Here is a 2,569-nt window from a genome sequence, read left to right as displayed (position 1 = left end):
GTAGTAAAATGTATAATAGTATAACAATTTGAGATTAATTGATGTTTTCTCAAATTAAATCTAAATTGACAATAACAATGAACACATTTTTTAATTATTTTTAAAAAAATCATCTAATTTAAATCGGGATGAAATGTATTTGTTGTAATTTGTAAGATGATTTAAGTCGGTGGTGGGTTGTTGATGGTTGTAGGTTGACATCCCACTGCAGTAGTGTTCGCTTGAGTCAATTCTATTAGTATTATACAGACAGTATGTGTGCTCAATATGTACGTTATATTTATGTCGCGGGTAATTGTGTTTTGCGGGACGTAGGGTTTACAAACAATTCAAAGAGATGTTATGTACGAGACACTACAAAAAATGTTAAAACAAATATTATTCCATTCGATTAGTTCAAATTGGAAATATTTGATTTTTATCATGTTTGAAAATATGTGAGCATATTATTATTTAAGTGTAATATTATGCGGTAAAAACAATTTGTAAACAGTTTTTTTACTATCTATTATTTGTAATAGTTATCTATTCCCAATACTGGAATCATTTCGTATAAGCATTTTAAATTCATTTTTTTTACGTTTTTTCATTTATTCGACCGTGAATAAATAATTTCTCATCAAACGATTTTCGATATTTTCTTGTAATTCAAAAATGAACTATAAATTATCTATAAATAGATACTTCAAATTTTCACAAAATGATTATGATAAAATATTATAATTATCTGTATGTACTATTTTAAAAATGTTAATGAATTATTATTTTTTTTTTTATGAAAAATCGGCCATTAAAACATTGTTGCATATGTTTTCAAAACTTTATTTTATTCCTTTTTCTTGTATTTTTAAAAACATGTTTTAAACATTATGTTGCTCATAGAGCTACATGATAAAATTTTCAAAATATTTCGACTCTTTTTGACCTATTTAAAGACATTTGAATTTTTGAAAAAAAACAATCGATCAATTTTCGCCGGGTCTAGAAGCTTAAACAATTAATACAAGGTTCCTCATAAGTTGTTATTTTAAATAATGATAATAAATTATGTACAATTATTTGTTTTTGTAAGCATTTTAAATATAAGTACAGATTTTTACAATATTAGTCAATACCACAAACATTTTCAAATCTTTTTTGGTTAAAAATTTATAAAATGTTCAATTTTTATAGTTAAAGACTGGAAATTTAAAATGAGATTTCTCATAAGTGGGTAATATATAGTGTTACCAAAAAATCTAAAAAAATATATCAGCAGTTTTTTTTTTTATAGTAATATTAAGTTGAAACTTGGACGAAATTAGATTTTTAAAAAAAGATTAACGATATTCATTATTTCGTTATAATTCAAAAACATTATTCCTGGTGACTTATAACTTTTACTTTTACTTATTTTATTATATTTTATTCACACAATGAAGTTTTATAATGCAATGTTTTAAGCAAAATTTAATTTAACACGTCATTGTTTTACTATTAGTAAAATAAATTACTTCAATAGCTGCAATATAAATATAAATATATAATAATATCATCTAGATAGCTATATTTACTTATATTATACTTATATATGTATGGGTTGATATAAGTATCAGGTAAAAATTATATTGGCATTGACACTAAAGCAATTATAAATATTTTTACTTAATATATTATTGCTATAGTACAGTATACTAAAAAAAAATATTATGCAAACCATTAACCAAATAATATACATATATTTACATGAGTATAAAAAAAAAATTTAATAGTTCTAATTATTACGGAATGATATAAACTACCTAACTTAAAGCTTAAATAACTATAAAATCAGTGACTGTGAATATCGTTTTTAGACGATAATAACTTGGTTTTCATTTTTAGGAGATGAACCTAACTGTAATATGTTAAAATATTAAATAATGCTAAAATGAAAACATAATACGGTATATATTATAGCTTGATAAATATTTTTTTACGCGAACCGGTGAGCACGACTGTCAGATATCAACTAATTGTTATGTGGGTATAATATGAATACTACATCTAACATAAGTTGGAGTTATGGTTGTTTTAAAGAAAAAATATTTAAATAAATTTCCAAATTTATATATATCATATTTTTTCTTATCTTTTTTGGATGTCAGAATATTGTATTGCTCTAAGTTCGTGTCTTTTACACATTCTTCTTTGGCTATCTTTATCCATATTTCTTACGTGGTACAACGGTTGAAATTTTCCTCCAGGAAATTGGGTTACGTAAGGTCTTACATCATTGAATTTAAATATAAATTCTTACATTCCATACTTCGAGAATGGAAAAATTACGTTCACTCGATCTTCCCCTACTGACGCAACTATCCCCGCCACATATGGTTCACCATCCACTTTCGTATTGACCTCATCACCAACTTGATATACTCTGGCCTCTGGTCGATCAGGTATTTCAAACCTATTGCTATATCGGTATCAAGCCGGATTCACAGCGTTCACCTTATCTGGTAATCTGATATTTTGTACCTATTAGGAAAGGTATAATTAGAGGTGCTTGGTTGCGGTAAGTCCGTGGTTTGGCAAAAACAGGATCGAC

This window comes from Acyrthosiphon pisum, chromosome X (assembly GCF_005508785.2).
Source record: "Acyrthosiphon pisum isolate AL4f chromosome X, pea_aphid_22Mar2018_4r6ur, whole genome shotgun sequence".
NCBI lineage: Eukaryota > Metazoa > Arthropoda > Insecta > Hemiptera > Aphididae > Acyrthosiphon > Acyrthosiphon pisum.
This window is presented reverse-complemented; position numbering follows the sequence as displayed.